The following is an 18,503-nucleotide window of genomic DNA, read 5'->3' as shown; positions in this document are numbered from 1 at the left end:
GTTTCAAAAAAGACACAATGCTAAAAAATGGACAGCTGCACATCTTATAAATAAAGGATTAGGTACCAAGATAAAAAAAACAACATTTAGGAGAGAATCCAAAAAGACCCTTGCATGCACTAATGGCTTTATAGCAATGTCACCACAGAGCAACAGTAATCATGATTTGGATGAAGGCGATGGGGACAGTCGAGACATTTTAAAGAACGTCAAGAGTTACCAGCACATTAATTAGAATCCAGAGTCTTCGAAAACTTTGAAGAATTCTGTTTGGTTAATTTGAAAAGAATAACATTATTTATCAGTGGCATGGCTGCAATTATCGCTGTCATTCAGGGACTCTCCTAACGGAAATTGGCCCTAATGATTATGGACAGTTACGTTTAAATGGGGGTAACAGAACTCTTTTCACAACACCTTGTTCTGAGATACTTTTAAGATGTTGAAGGCTCTCAACATTCAAAACATGTATTTATTTTTTTTATAATGCGCCCAATACCATATCCGAGTTTCATTTCTATGTGCGGATCCGGATTCGAACCTCTGTTGCTCTGCGTGCTTCTAAAAGTAGCCTGTTGCCCCTGTGCTATCCTCCGTTACTGTTATGGAGGTAACTCCAACGTGTTACAGAGTAGCCCAGATTCTCATTTATGGGACTCCCAGACTTACTTAACTGATTATAAGAGCTAAATGGGGTGGCATTTATATATTTGTGAGAGAAGGGACATTTGGGGCTGGTCGCTAGTGCAGTTGGTCTTTTGGAAACCCCAACACAGATGTTATTTTACTGACAATTGCTAGAGATGCCCATCCAGATCTAAATATTGGTAATTATGGTCTCTTTTGTTTCACAGACTGAGTCATTTGAATCATATTTTGAGGCCACTATTAAGATTTTGTATTTTGATCACAAGTGGCAGACCTTCGACAATCATGGTCGTCAGAGAGCTCGAAACATGCTCCATCATGAGGAAAATGTTTATAGCATGGTCAACCTGAAAGGTTTTGTAGGTGCTAGATATGTGTGTTAATGTGTATTTAACACTAAGAATAAACAACCATGTCTAAACTGTTGCACAAGTTAAGACAAACAGAATCCCGGGAAACCCAAAAGAGTAATGTCAGTGTTATAGCATTTTCTACAGATCTAAAGCGTGTTTAGAAAAACGCATTAAAAAAGAATCACCGCGATTCGGACAGGCTCCCTGAATAGAACTTTAAACATATGGGACCCATTCATGGACTATGCCACCAGGTTCCCGTCCCTCACCAGGAGGCCTCCGTTGACAAGATGGCTCCAAAGCAGCCCACTGTATTGAACCAAGACCTCACACTATAGCTATCCAGTGCCCCACAAACCGCCCGGCAGAAAAGGACAGGACAATCCATGATCAGTACCGGCCAGACTAACACTTTTGCTCCCTGCACTCCGGCCCTCCCATGAGTCGCTTTTGCTAAAACTCATATTGTAGGATTGCTGTTCTGCGATTGCTGTTGTGATATATACATTGCTTATATGTAAAACCAAATAAAATGTTATGGAAAAAAAGCATCTATCAGGGAAGTTGTGTGGGAACCCCACATTGACTGCCAAGTATGTGGACACTATGTTTTGCCTGAACACAAGTGCAATAAAGTAGTTGTGGTTATTACAGCAACACACAAGTGCTACATGGCCATCATAAAACTGCCCCCAAAAACGGAATGCTATAGTGTCTTTAACATTGAATGCTGTCAGGAAACAGAGTATATTTGCCCAACTACATAAATGCGAAGCTCAAACGACTCTGCTTTAGAGTTGAAGGCGACAGTTTGTATAAAGGGTTTCATCAGCATCTTGGTGGACACTTGATTTCATGGCTACACTTTAATAGCATACAATTCCAAAGGCTACGATGGGTTCTTTATTATGAACCAATTGATTAAAGAGAGAATAGAGATATCACTTTAATGACATGTTGTAACCCCATGATGTTGAGGACAGTTCCTTTAAAGATCAGATTTAATGATTCTGTAAACTGACTACGAGCTTCAGTAAACTACTGCAGGTTCTAGGATGCGAGGGTGGCAAAGGGTACTTTTCCCACTTTAACATAGTGCTAAACCAGTACTATGTAGGAGCATTGCCAAATATGCATTTTCACGGTCCTGATGCTTTGATGCCAGACAAGGTATGCATCCACCGCGCTATGCTCCTATTGTCAAAAGGACCTCAATATTCTTAGACAGGCCTGCAACCTCTCTAAGGTTGGCCTCAAAGAGATAGCTCAACAGAATGGCATTGTGACAGACCAATACCTTAGAGGTGGCATCGAATAATGTGACCCTTTTCAGATGTTTGATCCTTTCCATTGGGGGGGGGGTTGGCAGCTCCCAGCTTGACTCTTGGATGATAGGAGGGTTGCTGCAGCTATTCAGATGATCATTGTTGAAACCAAGACTTCTAGGAAGAGCAGCTTGTTGACGAACCGATGATGACCCCTGTGATTGGCCTGATGAAGACCTGCTCCTCTGCCTGATCTCAGAAGACACTTCTTGGGGCTTCGATCCTTGAACCGGTGGGAACAACCAGTCTGTTCAGGGATGCACGCCTTGCAAGCCTTCCTAAGTGTTCCTCGTGTACTGACCAGCTCCGTTTAGGGCTTAAGTGCTCCAGCCGTTGCCATTGTGAGCAGAGCATTGGGACAAACGGGATCTTCAGCTTGTGCCATAAGTCACCTTTCCTAAAAATTACAGCCTTCTAACGACAATGGTGGATGAGCTGGGGCTGCTTCTTTGTCCACTGTTAGAAGATTACCCGTCACCTCCTAACCATGGTGACCTCCGCTGTAACCATGCTTCTGCAATCCTGTGAGATGTCATGAAGAGTGTGCACTGCTGAGGTCAGTATCTTTTCTTCATTTGGGGGTCTTCAAGAAGTTGCCAGAAACCATCTGGTGAGAACTGCAACCAGCTCCAGACATAAGTGACCTCTGTACTGGCAACCCCATGGCTTCCACATCCCGGACCAAAGACAGATGTTTGGAGCCCCCAGCAAATTCCGGTCACCCTCAGTGTCACCTGGAAGAAGAGTCAGGGGGTTAAGTGAACATACCCATTTCTGTCCCCCCCAAACACAGTCACCCGTAAGGTAACATTGTGTGGCAAGCCCCTGTCCCTAAACTCCCTGGCCTTTGGTCGTCAAACCAGGGTAAAGGATCCGTCCCAAGACTTACCTTTGAAATAGGATAGAGTGGAGTACTTTATTTGAAGTAAAAACTTAGATTACTTTAAGGAACTTTTCAATGACCACCACAGCCCACTGCATCAGATATTACATAACTTCCCCGGAGAAACCATAGTGGAATGTGTGACTTTTTGAGCACAAGGCCCCCTTCATCTGAGGGCTGAACTTCATAAATCAGAGGGAACTGGGTTGTGATTATTCGCTATAATCTAACTGTTTTTCTTGCATATCATTATTTACTTGTTGACTACTGTAAACGATATCTCTAAAGGTGAATCTATAAACATGTAATATATGGTTTTTTATTACCTTAGTTACCTGTGATATTTGTATGCTTTCTTTGTTTAGGAAGGCTTAATAAATATTTGTATTTTTATATACTTACTGACTACCTTGAATTATTGGTGTTGCTCTGTGTAGACACATTGTAGCCCTGGGCCCCTCTCACACTTTTCCTGAGAATAAGCTTTGACAACTGTCGCAGTTTATTATGCGGTCACACTCATCCGAGGGAGTTCCTTTCCCCCCACCCCCAAGCAAGGTAGTGTACAACAAAGCACTGTTCTTTTTAAATTTTAGCTTCAACCCGTCTTGCACCCAACTTCAAGAAGTACCCAGCATCACCTATGGGCTATGAACCAGGCCGGTGTGTAGTAAAAATATATATTTATTAATTTATTGAATCCAGATTTGACAAACAGACTAACATTGGCCACCAATGCTGTGGCAACACCCAAGATCACACAATAACTCGGTTATATAAAACACTGGTGAAATTGTGAAACATGCGATAATAGCTTACACAGATTTAATTTCAATTTAACCGACAGAAAACATTCAACATACAATCTAATAGAGGGTCCACAGGAATGACTTGCTTTGAAACCATACTTTTCTCTCGGCAAACCTCGTCCTCCAGGCCTCAATTTAATGTGACCCCTTTAATTGAAAGGCAAGATGCAGGGAGGGAGGACACAATGGAAAAAATTGTTTTGCTGCCGATTTAAAAAGGCACTGTTTGGGAAAGGAATTCAATGGGAAAAATCGTGTTGGGCTTATTTAAAAAGGCCAGGTTTGGAAAAGAAACTCAAATGAAAATCGTTTTTCAACACTTGAAAATAAAAGGCAGGACTTGATAGTTGGAGGTCAGAGAAAAATGAAAACAAAAGAAACATTTTGTTTTGTAACACACATGCAGATGAGCTACACTACTTCACAATTCTGGTTTAAAATGAATGGGCCTTTTAGTTTTACACCCTCCACACTGACTTGAAAGGTGGTGTTTTATGGTTTACTTCTTTTTGGGATTATGCACCACCCTCCACCTTTATTTCTGTATAGGAGTCAAGGATTTCAGAGACAGTCAACCAGTTATATATAAGCTATAAATGGTAAGAAGGGGATGATCATACACTGCACCAACTTTTGTACAATAGAAACATGCCAGATATTAAGTCTGAGGGAAGTTGCAGGTCATAGTTGGGGATTGCGTTCAAAAAATATTTTTATTTGTAGAATTTCCAGTATATGTACTCAGTGTATAGGCTATGCCAGTTCTACCACTGGGCATGAGCTATTATTAGTTTTGAATTCCAACAACCCTCATCCCGTGATTTTCTAGTGCTATGGATCTACACAGTTTCCCCCCACCCCACACTTCAATGGAAAGGTTTAAGGATGGCTGCTCCCAACACAATGCAGTTTCAACATACGGGTGGTTTTCTAATGGGGAAATAAGTTTGAGTAAGATTTAATAAATTGTACAAATGGCCTATCCAGTTTCACCCCCTCCTTCACCCGCCAATGGAAAGGGATTAAGGCAGGTGACTCCCCACACAATTGAGGGGACTTAGGCCTGTTCGATGCTGGACTGTGCACTGATGGAGGGTAGGCCCCTTCGTTTAGTCACGTTATTAGATGCCGATTTCGGTCCTTCAACGTCTTTTGTGAGAACCCCTTGCAAATTTCACAGCTGTCCGCAGAGTGATGGGGATAAAGACAAAGGAAATCCATGTGCCCATCTCCTTCGTAAACTTTCTTCATTCCACACATGGCAAACGGGCAGAACAACACTTTCCCAGACATTGGGAAAGAAAAAATACAACCTTACAAAGAGTAGAAACACAAGGTGATCCCGACTACTTTGGAGACGGTTCAAATCTGAAGGGAGCCGCAGCGGCGGGGCTATTTATACTCTACGTCCTATTGGGTCATGCGTAAGTGGCCCAAAAGGACGTGGATAGGACAAAAAAAGCATTGTTTTCATAAATATACCGAGGTTCCCGGCCTGACGACAGGGAATATTCTAAGCATGTGAATCCATGAAAGACCCAATTCTGGAGAAATTGTGTGAAGGGCCTACCCAGTTTCACCCCCTCCTTCACCTACCAACGGAACGGGATTAAGGCAAGTGACTCCCCACAAAATTGATGATATATACATTTATTTTCAGAACTACATTTTAAGGCAAATAAAATGATGCTAATCCAAAGTCTCCAGCCATCATGCAGAGATGCAATTTTTCTTTGTGTACTCAGGAGCAGCATCAGTGAAAAATAGGACACTTCAATCATTGAGGTAACATGGGAACTATGATCACCTCAGCAAGTTTCAATCTTCTCAAAATTATAGGAAGGCCTTAATCAGATTTTCCTTAATAACCTATGTTGTGTTTATCACACAAAAATAATTTGAGAATGGTTTAAAGGAGATTTCGGTCACCTTTAATAAAAGTCTGGAATGAGCTTTGTGGCATATACGCTGGCCTCTTTATGCAACAGAATGCATTATTCTATTAATTAAAACCCCTGCCTCACAAGCCTCACACTTTCCTAGACCTCAACTTGTTTTAGGTTTAATTTATCCTTAAACATGTGACCAGCCAGATGCTGGCTAATGTTTATTTTAGCCTATCCTCTTTGGCTTCCCAAGGGTCCTAGCTATAGCTTAATGCACATTTTATGCGAGCTGACCCGGCCTTATGTATTTCCACCGTGGCTCTCATCTCTGGCTCTGTTTTTCTTTGTGTTTTCATGCAATGAACCGGATAGATTGTTGAAAACCACCCCTCCCTCTCTGGCACAAGGAGAGGAAAGGTCTTGGAGGTTAAAGTTCCAGTTCAGTAGGAATGCCCAGCTGCACCCCTACTTTTGAAAGTACAGCGTGAATCAACTGTTTACATTTTGCATGGCATGATGTTTAACCATTTGTATAGTAAGTTATATTTAAACCTGTTTTTCATAACATAGTTTTTGCTTCCACAATATTAACCCTGAGTTACATTCAGAATTTAACCAAATAGGCCAGTCAAGTAGGCCTATCCTTTTCACTTATGTCATTTCAATGTTGAAAAGTAAGTGTTTTCATTTGTGACAAATACACAGTGTTTGGCTTCACTTTAGATGTCTGGATCACAGTATGGTGTTGCATTGAATATAATGTACATGCTGCTATCTGTCTCTTTAAGTAGAAAGTTTAGCTTTCCATGCATTTAGTAAAACAGCATTTTCAGCAACATATGTCTTTTACCATGCATTGGGCCCATCCGCACTTAAGTTTCCAAGGTACATTTTCCTTCACTCGAGCGCCTGATCATTTTGGTAAAATTCGAAGAGGCCCATTTCTGTTCATACCCTAGGCCTTAAGTCAGAAACATGTTTTGGACTGGCCTTCCTTTTCCAACGGTTACCATCAGTCAACTTCACTCTTAAATACAGGCCTGGCCTCTTTATTTCTGGCATTCAGGGGCTATATTTTACGCCACATGTCCCTGCTCCTGGAACTTTGATTCCAGTGATTCAGAGATAAGAGCAAGGAGAGAGTGGGGTTTCCATTTCCTTTGGGGTTTCATTCATTCCCTCGTCATAGTACATCTGCGCTTTTCCCCGTCCTGAGGGAGTGGCGCTCAGGTCTGCACTCCACTCTTTTCGGATTTTGGTCCTGGACCCCTCCCTTTCCGGTAGCTCCACCTCCGGCCTCTAGAGGCAACGAGTTATTTAATCTGTGGAGAATAAAAGAGAGGTTAAGTATTTTATACAGTACTAATTTCCCCGGTAATATTAACGTATGAATTGACAACAAAACAACAAGTTACACATTACTTTTCACTTGGCATTTACAATTCAGAACATGATAATTAACTTTGGTACATTCCTTATAAGTTGTTATACTCCCTGGAAATATGTGATTTTCTCCATCCGGGTTTCCATGTATTACTTTTATTCTTCAGATGGTTCTTGGGCTCTACCCTCACTGGGTTCTTCAATTAGTCGCAAAGTCTGTCAGAGATGACAGCTTTTCAACTAATGCATATGGACCCCTTTCTATTCAGTCTGTTCTCCTTTGGTGATGTGGATCTTATAGGCGACGGGTGATATTTTATTGACAATTTCAAAACCACTGCACCAAGAGGGGAGGAACCTCCGCTCTTTGGTCTGGTTCCTCTGGAAATTGTACAGGTAGACCCTGTCTCCTACTTCATACTTTTTCTTGGTTGTCTTTAAGTTATAGTGGGGTTTTATCCTCTCTGCTGACTTTTCCAAATTTCACTCAGTGTAAGCAAAAGTGTACTGAAGGTGTTTTTCGTACATTTCAATGTACTCATGGCTCGTGGACACATTGAACAGGGTCTGCTCTTGAGTTCTGTAGAGCAGATGCTGAGGTAGCACCATTTTTCATCCCATCAGCTCAAATGGAGAAATTATTGTTGCAGGACATCGTGTAGACCTAATGGCCATCAGGACACGCGGTAATCTGATGTCCCAACTCAGTCCAGAGTCTGCCACAAACTTGAAGATGCCCACAATTGTTTTATTGTACGTCTCAACCCCCCTTCCCCACTCGAGGCTGGGCAGTAGGCAATGTGGAGTTCTCTTTACCCCTAGTAGCACCAACATCTTTGTCATCACCTCACTGGTAAAATGACTTCCTTAGTCTGACTCAATCCTTTGTAGATGTAACGCTCACCTGATTCTCGCAGAGGCGCCGGTCTTGACTGGGCGACTACCGTATCTTCAAAGGTGATGTGCAGCACCCGGTTGGCTCTTTGGGCTGGACCTCTGTGCCCTGTATGCCTGACGTGCAGAGTAAGATGTCTGCAGATAGAAAATACGGGGTTAATGAACTGGGGTTATTGGGGTGTCCCTATCTCTTTCCCCTTCTCCTCTCCTGTAGACCCCCACAGGTTAACGCTCTCACCTTAGGTAAGTGAATGCCGAGCTCTCCATCTGCCTCGGGGCAGGGTGCTGTAACCAGTTTCTTCACTGGATAGGTAGCGCAGGCCTCTTGACTTCAGAGGACTGCTGTCCGTCGTTTACTGCACGAACGGTAAGTTTCGAGTAACTCAAATGTCTTTAAAGTCTTTAATAATGATGTCTCTTGTTTTGCAGGGTTCCGGCGATGGCGGATGACGGGCTGAAGTGAGTTGAAGATGGAGCCCGTGTGATGGATAGAAGCGCCTGGAAGCACGTAAGTAAGCGCTTTTTGCCAGCTTCACGATGCGCTCTAACTGTCTTTTTATTTTGCAGGTACAAGTTCGGAGCGGCTGCAGGGTGCCGGGATACCCACTGGGTTAGATGTGGAAAGGAGTAATGGCACGTGAGTATTAAAGTTGCCCAATGACTTTAAACGCACCTTGTTTTGTCTTTCAGATGCGGGATGCAGCGCCGACGGCCTCCGGAGCGTGCGAAGAGTTGGTAAGCTTTTGTCTTTCAGATGCCGGAATGCAGTGTGAAGACCTCCGGAGCGCACGAAGATTAGGTAAGCCTTTGCCTTTCAGATGCCGGAATGCTAACCTGTTCTTTCTTGTCTTTATAGGTGTTGCTGAAGACTGGATTCAGGATGGTAAGCCTTTTTCCTTAGGCCCAGGACCGGATGCAGAAGACACGATGAGCGTTCTGCTGCAGAGGGTGCAGAATAACGCAAAGCAAGATTCATCCACCGGGTGTGGTTTAAATAGCCTCCTGTAGTGCTTAGGTGTCTCCTTCCACAGCCACGCCTAAGTAAGAAAAGAGTTCCTGGTAAGAAAAGAGTTCCTGCCTTCCAGAAGAGTTCCAGTGTTCTGAATCTAGGGAGTGGCTCCAGCCCCACCCAACAGGAAAAGTAGTTCCAAACAGAAGAGGATCAGAGGCTCAACTGGCAGGCAAGTAAGCAGCATGGTCTGCTGCAGGTAAGTCCACCCAAGCATTATGAGCCCGGCGCTTCCAGCGCTGGGACTGGGCATATTTATGAGCCTGGTGCCACTGGCGCCAGGACTGGGTCCAAAAGGTCCCAATTGGGACTGGTTGGCACTCGGAACCTGGGTTATGGATCTGCTTCCAAGGGAGTTGGGAAAACCCTGACCTTTTGGAAGCAGAGATCATGACAGTAGATGGCCAAAACGAGTGAAAATGTGAGTGATCATTAGTGCGGCGGGTGTCCCTGCATTACAATTTGGCAACGGAAGACATTCGACCCACTTGGTAAACAAGCATTTCACGGTTAACATGTACTTGTTTACTCTAGGGGAGCAAATCACTGGCCCGACCAAGGCAGTGTCATTCCCATTTTCATTAGGGGAGCTCTGTGTGTGAGGGAACTTGGCTGTAACTGCGCACACACAAGATACCCCTTTAAGTATAGGTCGAGGTCCTGGCCCATGTGTGGGCAGTATGCAACCTCTCACAAGATTTCAAATGTAGTATGAAACACCCTATGACCGGCATCGGCTCTGTCATGGGTGTGATTTAACATCAGGCTTTGGAATGAGGTAGGTACCACCCACTGGTCACATCCAGATATGGATCTCCATACTAACAAACCGTCTTGGATTCAAAACATTTTGGAAAACTCAACACCTGGAGATCCTCCTTCCCGATGTAATTGGATTCTGTCAGTGGAAAATTCACTGGGTCTTCAATATGTTGATAACATTTCGCAATAATTGGGTCCTCATTTTGTGCAGTAATCACATCTGCATCTCAAGTTTTTTTACTCCATTGGGCAGTTTAGAGTTAATTTTGGGCATGTGTTTGGGATCTGTTGAGAACAGTGACCTGGATTTCCCCCCAATAGGGATTCTGTTTCTAAGAGATCCTAGTGAACGGCTCTGGTTTTGGCCAACTGGTCAGCCAAGTGATTTCTGGTTTGGTCTGTTCCCTCTTTTTTGGAGTGACCTCTGATCTTTTTTCAATAGATGGTCATCTCATTAGAGGTGACCAAATCTTCAATGGATTGGATTAATTTCCAGTGCTTAGGCTGTTTGATATTCACATACAGCATGCCTTGATTTTTTTCAATTAATCAGGTGCTCCACAAACCCATTCCTGACATAATCTCAATCTTTCAGTAGGCGTTGCATGGCAGTGAGGATGGCTTGATGTAATGCCATCAACAACAGGATGGGGAAGTCCCCTTTTCCCCCCAATTCTTTGCTGTCTCCCTTTTCCTGGAGACAGTTACCCGAACCTGTTTGGGGGGAGGATACCTTAGTGCTTTCAGGGTCATCTGGGTGACATTGTTGGGGTTTAATAATTTGTTGCCAGTCTCCATACTTACCCAGTCTATATTAGTGTCTTTTGGGACCCATTTTTCCTTGGGATCCCTTTTCAGGGATAGAAAATTTGTGTTCAGGTTCAGAGGTTTCTAGGGGTTTTGTCCTGGTGAGCTAGGAAGAAACCTCTGGGGCTTTGCATCTCCCTACCACCCGGGCCCCTCCTATGGAACCTGGAGGTTGTCGGAGGTTTCTTCCAGTCATTGCTCCGGCGCACCAGACCCGACTGTCCAGTTGTTCTGGGCAGCAAATTCCAATCGAGCGCTCGTCTGAGCCCTCAACATGCGACCCAGGTCTTGTGTTAAGTGTTGGACCCGTCGCTCCAGTTGAGACATCCTTTCTGGTTGGGAGGGAGGTCTGGATTCATACCTCTGCTGCTCCGGGAAAGGGTAGTTCTCCCTCCTCCCAGAGTAGCTTGGGTATTAGGAGTTTCCCTGATCACCTTCCATCGTAGTTCTCGCTTATCCCTGATTTGGGAATCTATTGTCCTGAAAGCAGGGAGAGAGAGGAGGATTGTTCTGGAAATTGGGGGTTGAAGGGAATCTGGGAAAGAAACTTAGGTTGGGGGTGGAGTATTTCTTCCCCCCTGAGGGACATTCTGAGGGGAATTTTGAGGGAGGTTTCCTGGGGTAGTACTTAACTGATTGCCCCCTCCCTTGTGCCGGGGGAGTCCATACATACCCCATTATGGGTCTGTTACCCTTGTATCTTGGGCTGACATAGGCGGCAGGGTCAGATGGAGCATTGGTCTGATACCCTGCCTGGCTACCAGCTGATTGGGTTGGATGAGAGAGTCTGCTCTGCCTCTCATTCTGCTTGTTTTAGCGGGAGGAGTATTTTTAGCCCCCCCCCCCGTTTCCAAGTTCAATACGTGGGTATTTTCCACCTCTGCCTCCATGGCAGCAGCAAGGGTGTTCAAAGGTTTGGGGTTTTTAGGGTTGTTTTTGTTTTCAGAGGGCTTTTGTACTTCATAAACCCGGGTGTCCAGCTCCATCACCCAATCCAGGGTCCTACGCTCATTGAAGTCCCGTACTAGTTGGGTCATAATGTATTTCAGGAGAGCATGGAAGTGTTAATGAACTCCAGGCTATTGGTGTTCACCCGCCTTGTGGTCTGTGCAAATGCCAGCTTCAGCTCTTGCACAAACTCTCTAGGTGCTTGGTCTTCCCCACACTGCAGGTTGTAGGCAGCCATTTCCTTTGTACTCCCCTATTCGCACAGGGAAGTACTCATCTTCCTCATCCCTTCTTCTGGGTATGGTGGAGAATTCACCCACCCCCTGAATGTGTGAAGGTTTTTAAAAATTCTCTTGAGGCCTGGACTCTGGGTCATCTCTGTCTGCAAAGCAGACCAGGTGGTCCCTTTGTAACTTCAGTTTATGCCAGTCTAACGCCATGATCTTTTCATCATAGGAGCCCTCCTGGTCAGAAGTGCATGCTACAGTATTTTTAAATCTGGGTACAGATGAATAGTCATCAATATTGGATAATGACTGGCCTTCCAAATCAGTGGGACTCAGCCTGATTGAGTCCAGCTGCCTCATGTGTCCCTGTTCTTGAAAACTGGCAGGTACAATGTTAGCTGCACCCTGCACATATGAGGTGGTGAGGTGGCTTGAGGTCCCTGGTAAAGAGGTCATCACTCCATGATCAGAGGGTGCTTTTCCATACTCTGACTGGTCGGGGTGCCTCAAAGCCTGTTTGTATTTGGTTATTTCCTTTTCCAACATCTAACCTATGTTTTTCACAGCCCCTATCTCTTGGTGATATATAACTGTGACGCTAGTTCTTGAGTGGCTTCTAGCACTTTATTTTGTGCCAATGCTATGTCTCTCTGAGTCCCTTGTTCTCCTAACAAAAGGGACTAATTTTCCTTCTGTGAGGTTTGTATTGTCTGGGCATATTCAGACTGGTTCTTTTTCAGGATACTAATCTCCTCCATTTGTGCAATCAATTTTGGCCTTTGTTGACTGCTCTATATCAAACTCTGCTTGCTTCACATGTTCCATTAACTTTTAATTTTCTAGCCTCATGTCAGTCAGTTCCTGAGAACACAACTCCATGTCCGTCCTTAACTGATGCACTTCCTGAAAAAGGGTACTTTTCATCTGACACAATTTGCTATTTTCTTCCCTCAACTGCTCTCTTTGTTGTTTCAAAGTTTTCAGATCATGGTGCATCTGATCGAATTCACATCCCTAAGGACTAACTGGCTATTTTCAGCTTTCAGTTGTTGGGTGTCCTGACCCACGTTTGAGCTATCATGCTGCAACATTTGGTGCTGTGGGCTTAGAAAATCCAAGATGGCCAAAAAGCCCACATGTGCGCCAGAATCTAGGAGAACCAGGCAGTTTGTGCACACTAAAATGGTTGCCTAACTTGCCACCCACCAGTGCGAGCAGGATGGGCCGGGGTGCCATGAGTGAAATGTGTGCCAAAGGAAAAAACGCACTTTAAAATCACCTTTTGTTTCCCTGAATGCCAGCTCAAAATGCCTATTTTCAAACATTGCAACATATCCAAAAATCTCACTGAACACCAGCGGACATCTGGCAGAATGAAGAATTTGTGCATACTAAATCTGGGAAGTTGAAGAGCCCTAAAACAATGTTCATAACAAGACTGGCTGAGCTCTGCAGGTCTGCAGCAGCCTAACTGAAACTGGATTTAAAACTACCAAAAATCGAAAATGTTTAAATTAAGTAAGTGACCTACTTTGAGTGTCACATAGTTTGTCACTGTTGAAATGTCATAGTTTTGAACTTAGAATCAGCATTCTAGCTGCATATGTAAAAATTGTCTTGACTTAAACTGGGGAACAAAAAGTGACATTTTATCTGAAACCTGGCTTAATGAAACTGAATTCTGCCTGACATCTACCCCCACAGGAGTTCAAACCTGCTCAGCCACTCTTCCCCTTGCCAAAAGGAGTTGTCACCTCTCTGATTAGATTAGGGGTGGAGCAGCTACAGGGAGTTGAACAAAGGCCTGTCCTGGGCCCAGGCAGATGGTTTATTAGGGTGGCCGTAAAATAGCTTCCTCTTGGCAGAAGCTGGGGGGGCAGGGTCTCTGAGCTTGGCAGAAACTGGATAAACTGGTTTCTACACCATGTGACCTGAAAAGACACACCCCTGTTGGCCAGAATATGATTCTAAGAAAGATGTATAACTCGCAGTGCGGACTTGTCAAAATTATTTAAATGATACCATAATTCTTGTGAATTTTCTGTGCACGTTTTAAGACGCGTTGGGAATTTGTGTGATGTTCTGGGGCAAAACCCCGCTATTTATGGATACTACAGACTCTGTGTTTAAGCTAGAGACATGGGAATTTACTGGAGTATGTATGGACAGGCCGTGTATATGTGTATAATTTTTAATGAAGAACCAAGGTTGCATAACCCACTAAAATCGAAAATGTTGCCGTTTCTGAATGCAAGCCCTCAGGAAGAGCAGATTTGGGACAGAGACTACCTCATGTGATAGGTAATATGTACATGCAATGACAAACCACTATGTATTTGAGAAATGTGTATTTTGATCAAATATAGATTTGTGGGCAAACTGACCAGGGGAGGATCCTCTGACCCATAAAACCTACAGCATTACTCTGACTCACAGTTCCTTCCCCAATCATGGGAGAGGGGAGAATTGGGCCAATGACAAGTTGAAAGAGGGGCTGGCTAGTGATGCTGCACACACACCCACTTTCAAAAGACAAAAAGAGCCACTGAAAGCTAGAGAGGACATTCAATTCCATTTGCTGCGGAGCATGCTGCCGGACCATACAACATCCAGAAGATACCAGATTCAACACTTAGACTTTAAAACTCCAAAGAACTTGATTCAGAACTCAAGGCAAGGGCCTAAACCCACAAACTGAGAACTCTTCTCAGTAGGCCTCAGCATCCAGCAAACCTAACAGCGGTAGCAGCATCCAGAAGCCGTGCAGATCAGCGCTGGAACCAGAGAAAGCTGTGCAGAAAGATCCAGAAGCAGTGCTGTACCCAGAGAAAGCAGAGCAGTATCCAGAACCAGAGGCCAGAGATCCAGAGTGACCCAGACCGCTGTTAGCAGAACCAGAGAGCTGACCCAGATCACTGTGAAGTGCCGAGACCAGAACCCGAGTCCAGTCCAAAACCTGACCAGATCCGTGGCGAGGCCTATTTCTAAATATATTGTGAGTACCTAGCAGAACTGTGCAGAACCAATCTCTTAGTTAAAATAATCTAATCCAAACTATTTTAATCTAAGTAGAACTGCCTCCTGTCACTTGTCAATTCTGCAGCCGCATATCTGTCACTTGTCATTTTCTAGCTGCAAGTCGTAACCTGTCGCTTTGAACTTTTAACATTTCAAATCCAAATAACACCCTTCACAAAATCATTCATAACTCCGTAACTGTTTGTGCTATGAACTTGGTGTAACTTTCCTCTGAAAGCTTAGAATCTCAGCTTTTCAACAAGCTTGGACCTGACTTGCTACTCCTTATACTTTTGCCGTAATCACAATTCTCACACTCGCGAATTTTGCCACGATTTGCGATTTGGCCCAATTTCTTTACTCGTAAAAAGATAGCTGTTTTGCCTGAACTGCTAAATTTCGTTTGCCTCTTAAGAACTATTCCTGAAGCATTGCTAGAGTGAGCCGGAACTAATATTAACTAGATCCCCCTCACCCTGAACCTCCTGAAGGGAATTAAAAGCATTTTCAGCATATTTATCAGTGCATTGTCACCATATTCAAAGCACTTGGGTCTGTGTTTCAAAACTCCTATTGTTGTATACGCTGCTGAGGGGGAATTGAACTGAATTCTATTTGATTGCATTTCTAAGAACTGAGTCCCATTCTATTCATCTCCTTACACTGCATTAAGGGGGGGTGAATTGTCCAAGAAAGTGATTACATTGTCTTTTGCTGAAATCCTATCAAGTTATTTTCTGTACTGCATTTTCATTCCACATTGCATCTCTTTGAAACCATAAAAGTATTGTTGTTATCCTATCCATCCTATAACCACTCATCATTGATTATAAAGAAGTGTGCTAGTGCCGGACTATCCATTATTGATTACTGCTCAGATTAAGTGTGATATTCAATTATTAATTTATTATAAAGTGTGATATATATATATATATATTGTTTAAATTATCAAATAAACCTTTTAAACTTGCAAAACAGAACTACTTCTTGGCTCAGGGGGATTCCAAGAGAGGGGTGTTATATAGGGGTAGTCATCCAGAACTCATGAACTGGACATAAAGATATATCAATAAGGGTTTCTATTCAGTATCCCAGACTAGGCATTGACTTAGCTGTAGTGTTGAATTGAATCCTCTTACAAATTTGTTTAATCTTAGTTTGAAATGCAAAAATGTCCTCTAAGCAGGCTCTGTTGTGAGCAACCTGCTCACTTAATTTGTGTTGACTCACGCTCAGGGTTTCAATACCTTATTGATACTCCCCTTGCAGTGCAGGCAATTGAGCCCCTCAATCTAAATTCGCTTGCTGTCATGTCACTTACTCATCTTTTAGCTGCTGAATAATATTTTCTCATTTTAACTCTGAATTTTGGCTCTGATGCGCTTTTTCTTCTAATTGTTTCAACTCTCTATGTACTTGGTCCAAAGGCTCAAACTGGTTTTGCACAGACGCTACACTATTCTGGTATCTTTCTTCCGTGATCACCATATGGAAGTACATATATGCTGTACGCTGAGCCATTTTAATTTGCTCATCTCTGCTGGATTGTGTCATATACAAGTTTGTCAGGGCCTGACATAACAGCCCATTATCCTGCCACATATCAACATTTGCAGAGGTAACCTCCTGCATCATTCTAGCTTGCCACATTTCATGCTCATTCACTTTTAGTAAGCAGTTTGGATAGGAGGTGCTTCCTGGCCATATTGATTTCTACGGTGCTCATTGTGAAATGTGTTCTGCACCCAAAATGCTCTCTTTGCAAGGGCAAAAATCTCAACCCTGTTTCTGCTTGGTTTCTAGTCACAATGACAAAACAAATTAACACTGTTTTATCTATACATCGCCCTGCAATGCAATTACACCAAAATGAATAGTCTGCTGCTACTGCAATGTCACAAGTGAATCCTCTTTACCAATCCGTGATGAGCCCCCAGGTTTGTCATATTTTATTATGTGGTCACACTCAACCCAGGGAGTTCCCTCATCCCCCCCAGCAAGGTGGTGCACAACAAAGCACTGCTTTTTTAAATATAATTTTAGCTTCAACCCATCTCGCACCCAACCTCAAGAAGTACCCTGTATCACCAATGGACTAGGAACCAGGCCGTTGTGTAGTAAGAACGTATATTTATTAATTTATTGAATCCAGATTTGACAAACAGACTAACATCAGCCACCAATTATGTGGCAACACTCAAGATCACACAATAACTCAGTTATATAAAACAGGTGAAATTTTGAAACAGTTGATAAGGGAGGCCCCGGGGGGAACGTGAGGAGTTTCCCCCTGGGGAGTTTTTGGTGCTGCACACGGCCAGCGAGTGGCCGTGGGAGGCAGAGCACCTCCCTGGGTATTTAAGGGGCTCAGGGAAGGTTCGGGAGCCAGGCGACGGTTAGGACTTGAAGATTGTTGTCAGTCCGGGTCGCCTGCTCCCGAGCCTTCTCTGAGATAGCCAGGCCTAGTGTGTGGGCGAGTATAGTGCAGGTGAGGTAGGGTAGGGTTTAGTGGGATTAGGAGGTTAGGTTTTTAGGTATATATATAAAAAAAAATATATATAAGAGGAATAATTTTATTTACATTCAGGGGTGCCGTAAATAAGACACCCCTAGTTTCTTACCTGCGTGTTGGGGCGGGTCGCGGTCGGGAGCGTTTTCTGTGTGTTTCGGGGGCCGGGCGGGCGTCTCTGCACGGCTTGGGGGTGGGTGGAGGAGTTTGTATTTATCTTTTTCTTTGCGTTGGGGGGAGCGGGATTTCTCGCGGGCTTGTCTGGTCTTCGGGACCCCGCGTGCGGCTGTGGTGCGGGCCGTCGGCTTCTTTGCCTGGAGCGGCGCGCGTTGCTTTCTCCTGAGCGAGAGGCGCGGTCTTTCTTAAAGGGACCGTGTCTTATTTTTAATGCGGGTGCGTTAAGGTTGTGTATCAGGCAGGGGGCAGTGTGAAAAGTTTTGTATCTTAGTAGATTTTATCTGGGGGTTTTATTTTTGGTTTAAATTTTATACGGTGGTTCTTTTTGCTAGGGGGTGCTATTTAAGGCAATTGTTATTAGGGGTTTAATTAAAAAAAAAATAATATTTTAATTTGTTTTTTAGGGTAATAATTATTTATTATCCTTATATAGTATTATAAGTTATTTTTGCTTTTTTATTAGTTCTTTATAGCAATTTATTTTATTGGGGTTGCCAGCTTACAAGGACATTCCAAGGGTAGGTTCTGGCTCGGGGGCTTAGCTAGTTAGCTTCATAGGGCGGAATATTAGTGCACTCTAAGAGGAGTAGTGCACTATGGTGGGACAGGGAGCTAGTGAGAAGGGTATGGTTGATGCTAGGGCTTTGAGGGAGGCCCTTGAAATTATTAGCCGGGCGTCTAAGGCCCAGCAGGAGGGGGGGGTGGGGGAGGTCACCGGTGAGAGGGAGGTAGGTGGGGGCATGCCGCAGCGTAGAGCCGCGGCTGATGGGGCTCTTGCGGCAGTGGTGGCTTGCACCCCCGCGGCGGGGAGAGGGGAGGTATGGGAATCCAGGGGAAGGAGGTTGAGAAGGTAGATAGACAG

This window comes from Ambystoma mexicanum, chromosome 8 (assembly GCF_040938575.1).
Source record: "Ambystoma mexicanum isolate Mex_15411 chromosome 8, UKY_AmexF1_1, whole genome shotgun sequence".
Classification (NCBI taxonomy): domain Eukaryota; kingdom Metazoa; phylum Chordata; class Amphibia; order Caudata; family Ambystomatidae; genus Ambystoma; species Ambystoma mexicanum.
The sequence above is the reverse complement of the archived record's forward strand: the minus strand, read 5'-3'. Positions refer to the sequence as shown.